This window comes from Anopheles arabiensis, chromosome 2 (genome assembly GCF_016920715.1).
Source record: "Anopheles arabiensis isolate DONGOLA chromosome 2, AaraD3, whole genome shotgun sequence".
Taxonomy (NCBI): Eukaryota; Metazoa; Arthropoda; class Insecta; order Diptera; family Culicidae; genus Anopheles; species Anopheles arabiensis.
In genome coordinates this window covers 56761001-56778525 of record NC_053517.1, presented here as the reverse complement: position 1 = coordinate 56778525, position 17525 = coordinate 56761001, and the positions used below count along the sequence as shown (strand labels likewise).

The following is a 17525-nucleotide window of genomic DNA, read 5'->3' as shown; positions in this document are numbered from 1 at the left end:
AAACTCTCCATAGTAATACATACTACATACAATCATTATTGCTTCATTCAACCCCCGGTGAGGACGTCATTACTTAACAGAAGCCGGTTCAACACGCGCAGCTCCTGTTCATGACGTCATCACGAAACTGAAGCCAGCTGAACACGCGCAGCACGGATGGTACCCCGAGCGCAGTAAGAGGAAGGAAGAACGAGAGGAGGAAGAACGGTAAATTTAGAAGGGGGTAAGCGTTCTGCCGTCTACACAGCGGGAGTATGCTAAAACACATGTGGGAAGGGGGAACTTTCCCTGTGGAAGGATGTACTGAAGTGAGGTGCGATTTCTTGTGCGACGTACTTTGCTCATTTACGTTTTGTGCCGTGTTCCTTCTTCCTCAGTAATGGAATGATTTATCCTAGCAAATTGTTGAGGTAAGTTTCTGGCTGTGCGCTTGTGCAGGTACATTCAACTAACCCTTGGCGTCTAAAAAGTTACAGGTGTGTGCGCTATTTATCAACGACTACCTGCTGGCGTCGTCAACAATCTTCAAAGTAGCGACGGAAAGAAAACATTTTCCAGTTTTAAAATATTAAAGTAAGTTTTGATCTAATCCTATGCGCTAAACTCTCCATAGTAATACATACTACATACATTCATTATTGCTTCATTCAGCCCCCGGTGAGGACGTCATTACTTAACAGAAGCCGGTTCAAAACGCGCAGCTCCTGTACCCGCTTGGCAAAATGTCGCGCGACATGCATGCTTGAAATCGATGCTTGTTAACATTTTATTTCAAGCATCGTGAGTGTCCCAGCGTGAGCGCTGAGCGCACCTCCCCTCATTCTCAATGCCGCGTTTTTGGGTAATCCTCGCTCCCACCCTTTCTTTCCTTCTCCTCAACGGACCCACCATTCCCGCGAGCGTAGACCGATCAAAAAATTCCAGGAAATTCGGACAGTAAGTGTGCAGTTTTTTATTCACAGAGCTATTCGGGAATATTTCAATTCTTGATGGTGCGTGCTAGACGAAGGAAACGTTGGCTGCTTGCTCCACCGATGGCGCGTGCTGTTGGAAGAAAAACACTTGCTGTTTGATGCGTTTGCCTGAGGAATGAAAGATATATCTAGCATTAGAATGGTGAACATAACTAGGACTATTTAAAACTTACCGATCACGAAGATATTTGAAGTTAAACGGCGACTCTGTAAGCCCGATTCACCTTCTTTGATCGGTTATCAGGTGCTTTGGTAATGAAATTGCTAGGTGTGATAGAAAATAATAGAAGAATAAACAAACATTAAAAGCAATACGATTGTTAGAACACAAACATCATTTGGAAGATTCTTCTTTTATGCATACACTTACCCGTAGATCAAGTAACAAAACAAACTGCATTTACGCCTGCGTTGACATCTTTCACGATTTACTTAACCACTTTTCTATAAACATTTTATAATTTTCACTGCATCTTCCGGCACCGATCCTTCCCAAATGAAATTTGCATTCGTTCTGGCAATGAGTTTCGAACGATCAAAACACAACGCGAGAGTGAAGAACACAAAGTAAATGGCACTATGTACAAGTGTTGATCATATGGTCAAAATAAAGTATAATGGAATTTATTTTACTTCAAATGAATTGATTTTATTCTGATTTACATTTCAACTATTGTTATCAGCCTAGTTGTTAATGTTTAAAATTTTGATGAAGTGAAAACATCATTACCAGATAAATGAAACAATTATTGATGCATTTTGACCATATCGAATTATGATCGTCTTTACACATAGTGTCATCTCTTGCGCTTCAGGGTCTCACGCTCAGAGCAAAAATTCTCGCAAATTCGCAACGGTGGGAGCGATCGGCTATGGAGGAGTGGAGGAGTGCGAGTGTGTGTCTCATGCACACAGCGAAATTTTGGTCAACACCTCGATGGTGGGAGCGTTTTTCCATGGGATGGGGTAGTGGAGTGCGAGTGTGTCGCATGATTCCTTCAAAGCTAGGGCCAGGGGTAGCCAGAGGAATCAAAATGAGTTACTCTTTGCCAAGCGGGGTACATAACGTCATCACTAAACTCAAGCCAGCTGAACACGCGCAGCACCCCGGTGGTACCCCGAGCTCAGTAGGAGGAAGGAAGAACGAGAGGAGGAAGAACGGTAAATTTGGAAGGGGGAAGCGTTCTGCCGTCTACACAGCGGGAGTATGCCAAAACACATGTGGGAAGGGAGAGGGATATTATTCAATAAACAGCATGCGAATGTGTGCGTAAAGCAAACGTTAACAGCCTCATCATTTCTATAAGCAATCCGAAAAAGAGGGTGGAGCAAACACATTGGTATGCGTGAGCGGCTGAAGAAACCAGAACGTTCCACGCAAACAATGTGTTGTAGAGTACAAGATAGGTTGTCGGCCCCTGGGAACGAAGAGAGGAGTGCCGCTCGGGTGGAAGGCATAGCATCGTGGGTGCAAGGAAGAGAGGGTTCGGGGCTCTCTCCTACGAACCGTGACGGAGTACGGACGTTGCTGGTATTGCGAAGACATAGTAATTGTAATTGTACGGATAAGTTAAAAATAAAGAGTGAAAGTACAACGATACAACATTGGCGACGAGAGTTAGAAGAACCTGTGCAAACGTCGAAAGTGAAAACGCACAATGAATACCAGTGGTGCAGAGAATCAGCATACGAACAATGGTGAGGGGGAGAGGCCATCGAGCAGCGGCCATCGCGGTGACACGGGAAGTGTCGATCCAACGGAATCTGGCCCCGGCTGGATTCACGAGATGTTTCGCCAACAGCACAAGATGATGCTGGAGCAACAACAAGCATTTATGAAGCAGCAGGAAAAGCTGATAGGCGAGATTTGGCAGACAGCGCAGCTTAAGCAGACTGAATGGGTGAATGGGTCAGAGCAGCTTAGCGATATGCTGGCGGGCCAGGTGAAAGATTTTCACTTCGATCCGGAGAGCACGACGTTCGCCGGATGGTTCTCGCGTTATGAGGATCTGTTCGAGAGGGACGCCAGTAAGCTGGAGGATGACGCGAAGGTGCGGCTGCTGCTGAGGAAGCTGGGACAATCAGAGCATTAGCGGTACACGAGCTACGTACTGCCACGTAAGCCGAAAGACTTCAAATTCGCGGAAACTGTAAGTACGCTGAAATCGCTGTTTGGTTCTCGTGAATCAGAGGTCAGCAAGCGGTTTAAGTGCTTGCAGTTGCAGAAAAATGGCTTGGAAGATTACGTGACGTTCGGTTGCCGCGTAAATAAGAGTTTCGTTGAAGCAGAGCTTGCGGGGCTGACAGAGGAGCAGTTTAAATGTTTTTTGTTTGTGTGCGGGCTGAAGGATGACAGAGACGCCGATGTAAGGTTGCGGTTGCTCAGCAGAATAGAGGACAACGAAGTTACCACACTAACGCAGTTAGTCGAAATGTTCCAAAAGATGGTGACATTGAAAAAGGACACCGTGATGATAGAGAGCGAGAAACAAATAAACGTCGTGACTGACGGGAAGTATAATCGCAACGGTCCAAAGTGGCAAATGAACCGCGGTAACGGAGGAGCGCAACATGATATGCAACCGGCTAAGCCCACTACAAAATGTTGGCTTTGTGGTGAGGGGCACTATGCTCAAAAGTGCACGTATATAAATTACAAGTGCAGGCAGTGTCAAAAATATGGTCATAAAGAAGGGCACTGTGGGGCAGCGGCACGTTTTATCGCATCGAAAACCCACAGCAAAGTGAGAACAGTCCTCGTGAACATGGTCAACAGTAAGGGCAAAGGTCACGTGTACGTGATATTGAATGGTGAGCCAATGAAAATGATGGTGGACACGGGCGCTGATATTTCGATTATATCAATCGAGCAATGGAGGACCATAGGACAGCCTCCATTGTGCCCGCCATCCGTAAAGGCAAAAACGGCTTCGGGTAGCCAACTGAAAATCCTAGGAGAATTTTGTGCTCATGTGGCTTTGAAGCAGCAAGTTAAACGATGTACGATGAGAGTCACTGAGGAGCCGCTGATGTTACTAGGTGCTGATTTGATGGAAGTTTTTGGATTGTGGGATGTTCCATTGGCGTCGGTGTGCAATCGTGTGTGTGTAGCAACGGTTAGTCTAGAGGCAGTAAAAGGGATTATTTTCCCACGAGTTGGGGCACTGCATGAAAGCAAAAGTGAGGATGGAGCTGAAAAAGGATGCAGCCCCTGTATTTCGTCCAAAGCGTCCTGTTTCATATGCGATGCGCCCCGCTGTAGACGAGGAACTAGACCGGCTGGAAAAAGAAGGTATAATAACCCGTGTTAATTTTTCAGCTTGGGCTGCGCCTATAGTGGTAGTGCGCAAGGCGAGTGGAAGCATTCGTATATGTGGCGACTACTCAACGGGGTTGAATGATGCACTCCAGCCTCACCAGTATCCGATCCCGCTGCCGGAGGATATTTTTTCAACGTTGGCAAATTCGGCCATGTTTAGCCAGATAGACCTCACCGATGCGTTCCTACAGGTTGAAGTGGAACAAGAGTGCAGAGAGCTGCTAACGGTTAACACACACAGAGGGTTATATGCTTATAACCGACTTCCGCCTGGGGTGAAGGTCGCACCAGGAGCCTTCCAGCAGTTAATGGAGACCATGTTAGCTGGGTTAAAGGATGTGGCGGTGTACCTAGATGACATCGTGATTGGCGGAACGGATGAACACACCCACAACACACCCACAAACCTTCGCGCGGTGCTCGCGAAGTTGCAGGAATATGGGTTCAAAATAAAGCCTGAAAAGTGTAACTTTTTCTAAAAGCAAATTAAATATCTTGGTCATATTTTAGATCGTGATGGACAACGCCCGGATCCTGCCAAGATTGAAGCGATTGTGAAGATGCCTTCCCCGAAGAATCCTGCTGAAGTACGCTCATTCCTAGGAGCGATAAACTATTATGGGAAGTTTGTGCCTCAAATGAGGAATTTTCGTTACCCGCTTGATGAGCTATTAAAAAAAAGATGGGCAATGGTATTGGAGTCCAGAATGTCAGATTGCATTTGACACGTTTAAGCGGTTGTTAAGCTCAGACCTCCTTCTGACTTATAATGACCCAAAGAAACCGATAATAGTGGCAGCTGATGCGTCGTCAGTGGGAGTAGGAGCCACTATTAGCCACAGAATGCCAGATGGCACGATAAAAATAGTTCAGCATGCATCACGCGCTCTTACTAAAACTGAAACAAACTATAGTCAGCCAGATCGTGAAGGATTAGCAATAATTTATGCGGTGACTAAGTTTCATCGAATGATCTTTGGGCGACGTTTCACGCTCCAAACGGATCATGCACCCTTGCTGCGTATTTTTGGCTCACGCACTGGAATACCAGTGTATACCGCGAATAGATTGCAACGCTGGGCGTTGACGCTGCTGCTGTATGATTTCAGCATTGAATACGTATCTACGGAGAAATTTGGTAATGCTGACGTGTTGTCGCGCTTGATTGCAAATCATGAGAAACCGGATGCAGAATATGTTATTGCTAGCATCGAAACAGAGAGGGATTTGCAAGCCATGATTGGCTGCGTAACGCAAATAATGCCATTGACATTAGAAGAAGTGCTGAATGAAACCAACAAAGACCCGGTATTAAGAAATGTTAGAGATTATGTGATCAAAGGATGGCCTAGTAAGAAAGTAGAGAACCAAGAGTTGCGAAATTTCCAAAGCAGGAGTGAATCCCTGTCCATCGTAAACGGATGTTTACTTTTTGGTGAGCGGTTGATAATACCAGGGCCACAGAGAGAAAGATGTTTACAACAACTACATAGAGGCCATCCTGGTATGGATAAGATGAAAGCGCTGGCATGGAGCTATGTATATTGGCCCGGAATAGATCGAGAGATAGAGGGAAAAGTTAGAAGGTGCCACCGGTGTGCAGCGGTTGCAAGGTCACCAGCGCATAGCACACCCATCTCGTGGCCAGAATCGACTGCTCCGTGGCAGCGAATACATGTTGATTATGCTGGCCCTATCGATGGAATGTATTATTTGCTAGTCATCGATTCTTATTCTAAATGGCCGGAGATAGTGGCAACAGCAACGATTTCAGCAAGAGCAACAATTAGGATTTTACGTGAAATTTTTAGCCGTTTTGGAATGCCTAATGTTTTAGTAAGCAACAACGGGTCGCAGTTTGTAAGCACGGAGTTTGAGCTATTTTGTACGTTAAACGGCATTGAGCATTTGCGAACAGCCCCCTTCCATCCGCAATCCAACGGGCAAGCGGAAAGATTTGTGGATACATTTAAACGGGCACTTAAGAAAATGGAGGGGGAAGGTGGTACAGTGCAAGAAGCAATAGATATTTTCTTAATGACGTATCGAAGCATACCGCATAAGCTTTTGGAACGGAATCAATCACCAGCAGAAGTGATGATAGGGCGTAAAATGCGTACATGCATGGAGCTTTTGCGACCGTCTATGGATTTGGGCACAGACGTTAAACATAGGATGCGATTAAGAAAATATGAATGTAATGATCTCGTTTACGCAAAACAGTATATTAGAAACAAATGGAAATGGGTATCCGGAACAGTCAGGAAGTGTTTAGGCTCGGTTATGTACGAGATTGTTATCACAGAAAATAGACATTTACGATCCCACATTAATCAGTTGCGTTCTCGAGTGAGTGATAAACAATCAAGTCCGTTTAACGTTGATGAGTCACGTTCGTACCGTATGTTAGACGTGTTGTTGGATGCTTGGGGTATGAACTCGAATGAATCGGGAGCTAGCAGGCAGGGAAACGCTGAAATGAACACGGATATAGCTAGGGCACAATATACGGAATCGCCATCGTTGGCTATATCGTCATCACCCCCATCATCCTCATCGTCTTCACCGCTACTGTCGTCGTCAGCGGTGCAATCCGAGAGTCCCTCGTTATCGTCCTCAGAAGAGCTAAGATCGGCAACATCTCCGGGGTTCGCTACAGCAGATAGCGGTTCATCAACGCCGGTACAGCCTCTACGACGTTCTACGAGGATTCGTAAACCGCCTCAGTGGATTGAGCAATACCGCCGGTACGAAATAGGGGGAGATGTTGTAGAGTACAAGATAGGTTGTCGGCCCCTGGGAACGAAGAGAGGAGTGCCGCTCGGGTGGAAGGCATAGCATCGTGGGTGCAAGGAAGAGAGCGTTCGGGGCTCTCTCCTACGAACCGTGACGGAGTACGGACGTTGCTGGTATTGCAAAGACATAGTAATTGTAATTGTACGGATAAGTTAAAAATAAAGAGTGAAAGTACAACGATACAACACAATGAAACCCCAAATTTTGAGTGATTCAGGCCGAGGGGTATGAGGAAGCTTGAGGAAGCACGGAGAAACGCGCTGCGATGAGAGTTCGCATTCTGTTTTACACGCGCGCTTCACTAACACAAATACAAATACCGTGCTTTGACGAGCCGTCTGTGAATGTGTGTGAGTTCTTTCAGCGAGCTCAACAACTTGGAACTGCTCGTCACATCGTGTTTTCTCGCTTACACTACAGCATCGAACCATCGCTCCGTATGTCCCCCCCTCCTACGCGTACAAAACTACCAGTACAGCGCGACGCTTTGCCGGAGATGGTTGTGCGCGTTTTGTTCTAAGTTCCGCGCACAGTGTTTGTGCGCTGATGCGCATTTCGTGCGCCGGTGTGTTTTGATAAAGTGTGAAGTGAACAGTGTGTACAGACGCACATGCAGTGCGTGCATCGACAGGTAAGAATTTGCTGAACAGCGTCAACGCAGATTGTCGACAAGTTTCCCGCAGCCTGGCTCGACCCGGTATGACGTCATTCGTGAGTATGAAGGATTCTAAACGTGTACTTTAGTGTGTACTTTATGTTTCAATAAAGTGTTTAATGTAATAAAAAATGACAGTGTTTGTGTTTAGTTTTAGAATAAGTGCATGAAAGAAAGCGAAAAACAACAAGCTTTTGATGTGTTGGTAGCATGGCTCGAAAGAACACAAACACATTGAGAACTGCAGAGCGCACCGTGCGTTACGGGTGGGGAGGGGGAGGGCTCGCGCGAGGGTGTAACTCATTCGTCGAAGGGGCACCCACGCAAACAATGAGACCCCAAATTTTGAGTGATTCAGGCCGAGGGGTATGAGGAAGCTTGAGGAAGCACGGAGAAACGCGCTGCGATGAGAGTTCGCATTCTGTTTTACACGCGCGCTTCACTAACACCAATACAAATACCGTGCTTTGACGAGCCGTCTGTGAATGTGTGTCTTCTTTCAGCGAGCTCAACTTGGAGCTGCTCGTCACATCGTGTTGTCTCGCTTACACTACAGCATCGAACCATCGCTCCGTATGTCCCCCCCTCCTACGCGTGCAAAACCACCAGTACAGCGCGACGCTTTGCCGGAGATGGTTGTGCGCGTTTCGTTCTAAGTCCCGCGCGCAGTGTTTGTGCGTTGATGCGCATTTCGTTATAAGTCTCGTGCGCCGGTGTGTTTTGGTGAAGTGTGCAATGAATAAACAGTGTGCACAGACGCACATGCAGTGCGTGGATCGACAGGTAAGAATTTGCTGAACAGAGTCAACGCAGATTGTCGACAAGTTTCCCGCAGCCTGGCTCGACCCGGTATGACGTCATTCGTGAGTATGAAGGATTCTAAATGTGTACTTTAGTGTGTACTTTATGTTTCAATAAAGTGTTTAATGTAATAAAAAATGACCGTGTTTGTGTTTAGTTTTAGAATAAGTGCATGAAAGAAAGCGAAAAACAACAAGCTTTTGATGTGTTGATAGCATGGCTCGAAAGAACACAAACACATTGAGAACTGCAGAGCGCACCGTGCGTTACGGGTGGGGAGGGGGAGGGCTCGCGCGAGGGTGTAACTCATTCGTCGAAGGGGCACTGTATTTCGACAGCGTCACTCAAATCACTCAAAAAATACACTCATTTTGCCGGACGGGACTGTACCACGCAAACAATGAGACCCCAAATTTTGAGTGATTCAGGCCGAGGGGTATGAGGAAGCTTGAGGAAGCACGGAGAAACGCGCTGCGATGAGAGTTCGCATTCTGTTTTACACGCGCGCTTCACTAACACCAATACAAATACCGTGCTTTGACGAGCCGTCTGTGAATGTGTGTGTGTCTTCTTTCAGCGAGCTCAACTTGGAGCTGCTCGTCACATCGTGTTGTCTCGCTTACACTACAGCATCGAACCATCGCTCCGTATGTCCCCCCCTCCTACGCGTACAACACCACCAGTACAGCGCGACGCTTTGACGGAGATGGTTGTGCGCGTTTCGTTCTAAGTCCCGCGCGCAGTGTTTGTGCGTTGATGCGCATTTCGTTATAAGTCTCGTGCGCCGGTGTGTTTTGGTGAAGTGTGCAGTGAATAAACAGTGTGCACAGACGCACATGCAGTGCGTGGATCGACAGGTAAGAATTTGATGAACAGAGGCAACGCAGATTGTCGACAAGTTTCCCGCAGCCTGGCTCGACCCGGTATGACGTCATTCGTGAGTATGAAGGATTCTGAATGTGTACTTTAGTGTGTACTTTATGTTTCAATAAAGTGTTTAATGTAATAAAAAATGACAGTGTTTGTGTTTAGTTTTAGAATAAGTGCATGAAAGAAAACGAAAAACGAAAGAAACAACTATCTTTACATGTGTTGGTAGCATGGCTCGAAAGAACACAAACACATTGAGAACTGCAGAGCGCACCGTGCGTTACGGGTGGGGAGGGGGGGGGCTCGCGCGAGGGTGTAACTCATTCGTCGAAGGGGCACTGTATTTCGACAGCGTCACTCAAATCACTCAAAAAATACACTCATTTTGCCGGACGGGGTATTTCGACAGCGTAACTCAAATCACTCAAAAAATACACTCATTTTGCCGGACGGGGAATGCGAACTCTCATCGCAGCGCGCTTCTCCGTGCTTCCTCAAGCTTCCTCATACCCCTTGGCCTGAATCACTCAAAATTTGGGGTCTCATTGTTTGCGTGGTAAATGGCTTGGCAAAATGTCGCGCGACATGCATGTTTGAAATCGATGCTTGTTAACATTTTATTTCAAGCATCGTGAGTGTCCCAGCGTGAGCGCTGAGCGCACCTCCCCTCATTCTCAATGCCGCGTTTTTGGGTAATCCTCGCTCCCACCCTTTCTTTCCTTCTCCTCAACGGACCCACCATTCCCGCGAGCGTAGACCGATCAAAAAATTCCAGGAAATTCGGACAGTAAGTGTGCAGTTTTTTATTCACAGAGCTATTCGGGAATATTTCAATTCTTGATGGTGCGTGCTAGACGAACGAAACGTTGGCTGCTTGCTCCACCGATGGCGCGTGCTGTTGGAAGAAAAACACTTGCTGTTTGATGCGCTTGCCTGAGGAATGAAAGATATATCTAGCATTAGAATGGTGAACATAACTAGGACTATTTAAAACTTACCGATCACGAAGATATTTGAAGTTAAACGGCGACTCTGTAAGCCCGATTCACCTTCTTTGATCGGTTATCAGGTGCTTTGGTAATGAAATTGCTAGGTGTGATAGAAAATAATAGAAGAATAAACAAACATTAAAAGCAATACGATTGTTAGAACACAAACATCATTTGGAAGATTCTTCTTTTATGCATACACTTACCCGTAGATCAAGTAACAAAACAAACTGCATTTACGCCTGCGTTGACATCTTTCACGATTTACTTAACCACTTTTCTATAAACATTTTATAATTTTCACTGCATCTTCCGGCACCGATCCTTCCCAAATGAAATTTGCATTCGTTCTGGCAATGAGTTTCGAACGATCAAAACACAACGCGAGAGTGAAGAACACAAAGTAAATGGCACTATGTAACAGTGTTGATCATTTGGTCATAATAAAGTATAATGGAATTTATTTTACTTCAAATGAATTGATTTTATTCTGATTTACATTTCAAATATTGTTATCAGCCTATTTGTTAACGTTTCAAATTTTGATGAAGTGAAAACATCATTACCAGATAAATGAAACAATTATCGATGCATTTTGACCATATCGAATTATGATAGTCTTTACACATAGTGTCATCTCTTGCGCTTCAGGGTCTCACGCTCAGAGCAAAAATTCTCGCAACTTCGCAACGGTGGGAGCGATCGGCTATGGAGAGGTGGAGGAGTGCGAGTGTGTGTCTCATGCACACAGCGAAATTTTGGTCAACACCTCGATGGTGGGAGCGTTTTTCCATGGGATGGGGTAGTGGAGTGCGAGTGTGTCGCATGATTCCTTCAAAGCTAGGGCCAGGGGTAGCGAGAGGCACCAAAATGAGTTACTCTTTGCCAAGCGGGATGTACGTGACCATGTACAGTATGTCTCAAAAATTATCGTTACCAAGAGCAAATTTTTCTGCAAAAAAAAAAAATATGAACATTAATATCATTAGCAAATATTACAAACCCTTCATCAATCTCAATGTTAAAAAACATGAAATTTTTTTTTCAAATATTTTTTTATTATCTCCGTAAATTCGAGTTAAAGAATAAAACAAAAACATATGTTACGTACTGTTAAACGAACAAATATTTTGTTGTGAAAATAAATACGCATCATTACATAAATAAGAATGGTGAATGGTGTAGATAAAATTTGAAAAACATTGTGTGTTATTTATTTATTTATTTATTTATTTATTTTTATTTTATTAATTGCTCGGCCACGTTGGGTTACAGCAATAGTGCTTACTGACTATAGTATACAATTATTCACGAAGGAGTAGGAAGGAGTTTATGGTACGGAAAAGGAGCGAAGACGGGATCGGTAGACAGGATAGGAGAGGACAGCAGGAAGGGAAGGCGGAAGTGATTACATTAGTAAACGCTGCTACAGCTTGATTTATGTCACAGTCAGCATCAGTAAAGGACCAATCGGTACCGGCTAAAATATGATGAAGCTTTTGGTAGTCCAGTTTCCTAAAATTGAACATACGAGCCGTAGGTATTCGTTGAGAGGATGCAGGGCGAGAGTGCGTAAGGAGCACACTTGTCTCATGAGCAGGATGATGATTGTCTAGCGCGACGAGTGGAACAGGTGAAGCTATGACGGGGGAGCAGCGCTCCAAGAAAGCATAGCATTGGCAGCATTGACCTTCTGTCCAATTGACTTCCGCGTATATTTTTTATGCCAGATAATTGCAGCAAACCGTTTACCGACATTCCATCAAGCAGAGAAACATTTTCACGAGATACACCAGTAGGAATGAACTGATTAACCCACGATGCAAACGGTTGCCAGGAGAGTGATGGTGAATTAAAATCACCAAGTAACATCATAAGATCATTTGATTTAAGTTTGCCAGCAACGAAACTAACACTCTCATGCAAATCGTCAAGGACTTCTTCGGAAGAACGCAGATCGGGTGGAATGTAAACGGCGCCGATATAGATTGCAAGGTTTTGAAGCTTAACAATTGTCCAAACAGACTCCAGCGTGTCGAACGGCAGTGATAAAGTTGACGTGTTCAGCACGGAAGAGCAGGCAATGAGTACACCACCACCACGGCAACGGTTACTGCTGAGAGAATTTCGGTCGCAGCGATAGATGACATACGCATCCTCCGAGATAAGAGAGGACGAAATTGAGCCATCGAGCCATGTTTCAGTTAACACCAACACATCCATATCAAGTTCAGATAGACAGAGAGGCGTAACTCGTCTAGTTTTGTGCGCAATCCTCATACGTTTTGATAGTAGATGTTTAGTAGATCGATCGAAGGGATGATAGAGCGAGATGCGCCGGGAGTGCTCTCGCTGCAAGTTATTAACGGCGAAAGAGAGTCGGACGGATTATGTGTATTAGATGCAGGGTTAGCTTCCATCAATTCGGGTAAAGTCGGTAGTTTATGAGAATCTTCAGCCGGATCAGCCGGTTTACGCTTGCTGAAAGTACTGCGTATAAGGCAAGCTCATAGGGCCATGATCTGGCGAAATAGTGAAATCAGCGTTTCGCAGTTGTGTCGTGTGGTTGATAGAAGGTGGCGAGGAAGGATGATCCGATTCACGATTAATAGGCGCAGAAGGTGCAAGGGATGCTGCAGTAGTGGGTCGCCAAACATTGACGGAGCGGGGATTTAAGTCGATGAACTCCTTAAAAGAGATCCCGCGAGGCCAGGTTGAAGCAGCCAAAGCAATAGCCCGGTGCGAATCCGGTACACCAATTTTAAAAGATACGTAGGAGAGCGTAGAAAGATCCCGGTCGCGCCGTACAAGGCTGTATACCAAGATGTCGTCTGTCCCTATGTTAGAACAGGCCATTTCACGGATCGCTTCAATCGGAGTATCAGGAGCAATACGGGAGATAAAGACCCAAGTACGGGGTGGGCGTTCAGGAACGGTCGTAATATTATTGCAGGACAACCCTGTGCCCGATGAAAGCATAGCGCGTGTAACGGTATTGGTAGGCGATGGGTCGGGAGAGCGATCCAACAATCGACGTTTAGAAGAATTCTCACCAACAGCTTGATGGGTGAGCTTAGAGGCCGCAACTGGAATCGTGGTCGTTGAGTGCGTAGCAGGAATCGCAGAATGGTGAGCACTCGATGTAGTGGTATGCGTGGCAAGATGAGAGTTGAGCTTGTTCATTAGTGAGTTGAAGGAAGTGAGAAGCTCACGGTGCATGAGATCAAGCTCCTTGATGCCATGCTTAACTTCATCAAGCGTTGTGAGTAGTGGAGCCTGTGAGTAGTTGCGTTCCATTGAGTGAGAAGCAGTAAGTGAGTCGATGAGTTCGTTCACGGAACGAATTGACGATGCTGATTCCTGTTTCATCAAAGCTATCTCGTTTCTAAAACAATCCAGTGAAGAGGAAAGTTCAAGTCGCAAGCCAGCTGATGCCGCCTGCACAGAACGTGAGGAATCGCGGAAATCGGACTGCAACGATTCCAACAGGTAGGCAGCGTCACGAGAAAGGCCGTGCGAGAAGCGTAAAGTGTCAACGGCCCGCAAACGCTGAGCACAATCCGCGCAAGCCCAGAATAAATTTTGTGACTTCTTAAAATCACGCAGGAGCGGGGTTGAAAGTCCAATGCACTTATCGTGGTAATAGTGTTCACAAAGACCGAAGCACGGAATTGGATCGTTGCTAATAGCACCTTCACATTTCTTACAGATCACAGACGCCATCGCAAAATAGACCAAAGTTCGACTGAACAGTGAGTGATCACAACAACCGCAGGCGGATTGCAATGTTTATATGTTGAACCGTACAATTCACAGGTGCCGCACAAATTTGTGATACGTGAACGCGCGAGTGTAAATTAACCGAACTAAAACAATTCAAGCCTTAATCAACAAGAAAAATCGCGGTAAAAAATCAACTTGGAAATAGGAGAGTGAGAGAGCACAACCAGCCGCTTTGAGTGACAAGTGACAAGTGAGAATGTGTTATATTGGCCCGAATAAAAAAAGGTAACGGAATTCGTTGTTATGCTGTAACGCTGACAAATGTCATATTCTCTTACGAATTTTTTTTTGATTTTTAAAGGCTTTAAAAAACTGTTAATAATCAAATAGAGTTGCTTAACGGCCAAGCTACACGTACCGGACGACATCGGACGTTGCCATAAATCCGTTAACGCCAACTGTCAAATCTCATACAAAATCGGCCCGCTGTGATCCGACATGGCCCGGCCCGACGCAAATCTCTTGTCTGCGGTCCTACGTTTTATGGCATCGTCCGATGTCGTCCGGTACGTGTAGCTTGGCCGTAAGGCTACTTGACGGCCAAGCTACACGTACCGGACGAGATCGGACGATGCCATAAATCCGTTAACGCCAACTGTCAAATCTCATACAAATTCGGCCCGCTGTGATCCGATACGGTCCGGCCCGACGCGAATCTCTTGTCTGCGGTCCTACGTTTTATGGCATCGTCCGATGTCGTCCGGTACGTGTAGCTTGGCCGTGACGGCCAAGCTACACGTACCGGACGACATCGGACGATGCCATAAATCCGCTAATGCCAACTGTCAAATCCCATACAAAATCGGCCCGCTGTGATCCGACACGGCCCGGCCCGACGCGAATCTCTTCCCAACTGACATTTTATAGCACGAATAATCGGGAATTCGAGCAAATTCCCTTAAACTGGAGCCTTAAACTTCCCTTAAACTGCACCAGTTTAAGGGAATTTAGAAAAAGTCCTTTAAAATGAAATGTAATGCGGCTTTTTCGTTACTTTCTTCTAGATTCGCCCGGAAACGATGTTTGCTATCGTTATAGTTGGTCATGTAGCCATTTTATACTTAAATAATACCCATTTTTATAGAAAAACGTCACATAAAATTAGGTTTTGTTTTTCATCAAAAAACCATAGTCATGAATGAAAAATGAGCTCGACGGCATCGTCCATCGATAGAGGAACGTGTAATTTACGATCACACCAAATCTTGGCGCTTTCAACACACTTGATCACACACAAATCCACAATTTCAGGCGTATCGAGTACTAATCGAGCAGATATGGGAAAACAATTTCGAGCAAATGTCACTTGGGTTGTCTTCGGTCCTACGTTTCATGGCATCGTCCGATGTCGTCCGGTACGTGTAGCTTGGCTGTGAGGTACTATAATTATAACTACTAAAACTAAGGGCCCGTCAAACATTGCGAGGGTTGCGAATGATATCATTTGCTTGATATCTTATGGTATATTAAATAATCTATGATTTTTATTCATGGATTTTTTGCGGTAGTATTTGTCGAAAAGATCACTATTTAATTTTTGTTTGCTGGTGTTTTGTTTGCTACTATTTGCACTGTTATACCTACTCTCGCGGTGCTATAATTATAACTGCTAAAACTAGGGGTGAAAAAACTACCAAGGTTCGCAACCCGTCAAACATTGCGAGGGTTGCGAATGATATCATCTGAACGAAATCTTATAGTATTTTAAATAATCTTTGATTTTTATCAATGGATTATTTTTTTTGCGGTAGTGTTTGTCAAAAAGATCTTTACACAAATTTTTGTGGATTTTTAAAAATAAAATGACAAAATTCAGGTGTTTAGTATGCTACAATTTCCTCTGTTATACCTGCTATCGGGGTGCTATAATTGTAACTGCTATCCCGCCATGCAATTGACAGCGATTTGCAAGGGCGCGCGAGGACTCGCACGCCATACAACTTCACCACCCCAGAGCCCTCGCATTAAAGAGCTTGCGAGCCTTGGTAGTTTTTTCACCCCTAGTTATAGCAGTTATAATTATAGCACCCCGAGAGCAGGTATAACAGAGGAAATTGTAGCATACTAAACAACTGAATTTTGTCATTTTATTTTAAAAAATCCACAAAAGTTTAGATAAAGATCTTTTTGACAAACACTACCGCAAAAAAAAATAATCCATTGATAAAAATCAAAGATTATTTAAAATACCCTAAGATTTCGTTCAGATGATATCAATCGCAACCCTCGCAATGTTTGACGGGATACTAAACAGCGGAATTTCGACATTATATTTTGCAAAAAAATACAAAAATTGATAAAGAGATCTTTTCGACGAATAACACCTCAAAAAAGTAAATAATAAATAAAAACAAAGATTATTTAAAATACAATTAAATTCCGAGCATATCATACTACTCGTAACCCTCGCAATGTTTTACGGGGTCTCCTATCCTGTCTACCGATCCCGTCTTCGCTTCTTTTCCGTACCATATACTCCTTCCTACTCCTTCGTGAATAATTGTATACTATAGTCAGTAAGCACTTTTGCGGTAACCCAACGTGGCCGAGAAATTAATAAAATAAAAATAAATAAAGAAATAAATATATATTTTAGGAAGTATAAAACAAATTATATGCTAATATTTTCTCATAAAAACAATAGCCCTGCTACACTATATTTCTACTCCAATCAATCACCACGCCTCCGTCGTGAATGATGTAAGCAAGCCTTTGATAAAGAAAAGATTTTACGCCAAATAAGATTCAGAAGATATTAAGAAAAAAATAAAGTAAAAAATTTGTAATGAGAGGTGGAGTTGCCGGACGATAAGATTGAGACATTGCCACAAAAAGTGTAGATATGACTTGTATAAGGATTAAAAGGTAAACAAACGATAAACAAGAGAAGGATTTTTTTTAATTCAGAACAATGATTTCAAACAATCACTTCCCGTTATCCTGGGAAGATGAAATTTTTCTCAGTGTGCTGTAGCACTTTAAGTCATCTTCTCTATAAATTTGAGGAAAATCAGTTGGGTGCTTCATTTTTAACAACATTTAACATCTTTATATCTTGATGAAACCGTCAAGAAAAGGAAAATGGAAGGGGAAGAAGAAGGAGAAGGTGTAAAACGAGCACAAAAAAACCCCTCAACTATAAAACTACCTTTGTGCCAAATTTGGCTTTAATTAATGCGGTATTTATTGCGTGACGCAAAACTGTATATGCAGCAAAATATAATGCAAAACCACCGTTAATTTTTATTTATAAAATATTTTTTACTGTCATAAAAATGGCAAAAGCTGCCAAAGTTGCGCGAAGCAAAAAAAACTGTTATGATGAGTTTTTGCAAGAC

At 44.2% G+C, this 17525-nt stretch overlaps 2 long non-coding RNA genes across 3 annotated transcripts; both read right to left on the bottom strand.

Moving 5' to 3' along the window:
• Positions 1-692: 692 nt before the first annotated feature.
• Positions 693-2026, bottom strand: LOC120894141. The gene is made up of 3 exons (XR_005738174.1): positions 1345-2026; positions 1148-1238; positions 693-1082 (listed from the first exon to the last, which is right to left on the bottom strand). It is a non-coding gene; the product is annotated as an uncharacterized LOC120894141 (long non-coding RNA).
• Positions 2027-10193: 8167 nt separating this feature from the next.
• Positions 10194-10850, bottom strand: LOC120895002. Of its 2 annotated transcripts, none has more exons than XR_005738269.1 (3): positions 10611-10850; positions 10414-10504; positions 10194-10348 (listed from the first exon to the last, which is right to left on the bottom strand). It is a non-coding gene; the product is annotated as an uncharacterized LOC120895002 (long non-coding RNA). The 2 variants fall into 2 exon arrangements; XR_005738270.1 differs by having other exon boundaries at positions 10194-10331.
• Positions 10851-17525: the final 6675 nt, after the last annotated feature.